Here is a 1,400-nt window from a genome sequence, read left to right on the forward strand (position 1 = left end):
CAGCTGGGCCCGTGAGCCACAATTACAGAGCCTGCGCGTCTGGAGCCTGTGCTCCGCAACAAGAGAGGCCGCGATAGTGAGAGGCCCGCGCACCGCGATGAACAGTGGCCCCCGCTTGCCACAACTAGAGAAAGCCCTCGCACAGAAACGAAGACCCAACACAGCCATAAATAAATAAATTAATTAAAAAAAAAATTGATGACTGATTAAAAAAAAAAAGAATAAAATAAATGGAGTATAGGTGGCAAAACATAATCAAAGATTTCTTAAAATAGTTAACACATTTAGGGCATAGTAAGCCCTCAAAATGTTTTTTAAATTGTTGTGGTTGTAGCTTTAGTTGTAGCATTGTTAGGGGCAATGACACAATTAGCTGTGGTAACTGACAAGACGTCACATGATGGATAAGCCTGGTCACAACTCAGCTGGCAATGGGTATGTGGCTTGATTGCTGTTGACCTCAAGCAGTATTTCCAAACGTGAATGTCACTGCCGAAATTCATACCACGTCTTCAAAATTTGCACCAAGTACCAAGACTTCATAAATTTTATCTCTGTAACCACAGTTTTTGTTCCTATTAGCTACAGCATCCACTCATGAAAATGTTGCAACTTCAAAAATATTAACATCTCATTTGTCTGGGTCACTGACCTACCATCCAAACTAAGGAAGAACCATAAAATTCAGGACCACGGGAGCCATGGCAATGGCCACATCAGCAAGAACCAGAAGCACTGGGGAAGCGGGGGTCATGCTAGGGGCAGGCATCACCACACTATCAACTTAGGCAAACATTACCTAGGTTACTTTGGCAAGGTTCGTATGAGGCATAACCACTTAAAGAGGAACCAGAACTTCTGCCCCACTGTCAACCTCACTAAATTATGGACCTTGGTCAGTGAGCAGACATGGGTAAATGCTACCAAAACCAAGACTGGAGACACCCCCATCACGGATGTGATACGATCATGCTACTAAAATGTTTTGGAGAAGAGAAGCTCCTAAAGCTGCCTGTCATCATGAAGGTCAAATTCTTCAGCAGAAGAGCCAGGGAGAAGATTAAGGGCAGGAAGAGGGGTCTGATATCCTGGTGGCTTGAAGCCACATGAATTTCATTAAATGCTAAAAACTGCTTTAAAAAATTAACAGCACAAAAAGTTGGCTGTCATTCAATGTCCTCCCTGTCACCCCTTAGTCTGTGGAAGGATATCTCTGCACGAGCACTGCCTTCCAGCTCTCGGCTCTCACACTACAGGTTCCACTGGAGAGAAAGGGGAACTTTCCCAGCCACTGATTTCTCAGCAGTCAGGAGCAGCTTCCGGGTTGGGTGTTGAGGGCACTCTGCACAAACTGTTCCATATCTGATAGTTATGTTATGGGTCGGAAATCTCCAGCATCT

At 44.6% G+C, this 1,400-nt stretch overlaps 1 pseudogene; it reads left to right on the forward strand.

The window, feature by feature from the left end:
• The first annotated feature begins 658 nt into the window (after nucleotides 1-658).
• LOC133104213 (large ribosomal subunit protein uL15-like) lies at nucleotides 659-1,110 on the forward strand (annotated as a pseudogene).
• Nucleotides 1,111-1,400: the final 290 nt, after the last annotated feature.

The sequence above is a fragment of the Eubalaena glacialis genome, chromosome 13, assembly GCF_028564815.1.
Source record: "Eubalaena glacialis isolate mEubGla1 chromosome 13, mEubGla1.1.hap2.+ XY, whole genome shotgun sequence".
Taxonomy (NCBI): domain Eukaryota; kingdom Metazoa; phylum Chordata; class Mammalia; order Artiodactyla; family Balaenidae; genus Eubalaena; species Eubalaena glacialis.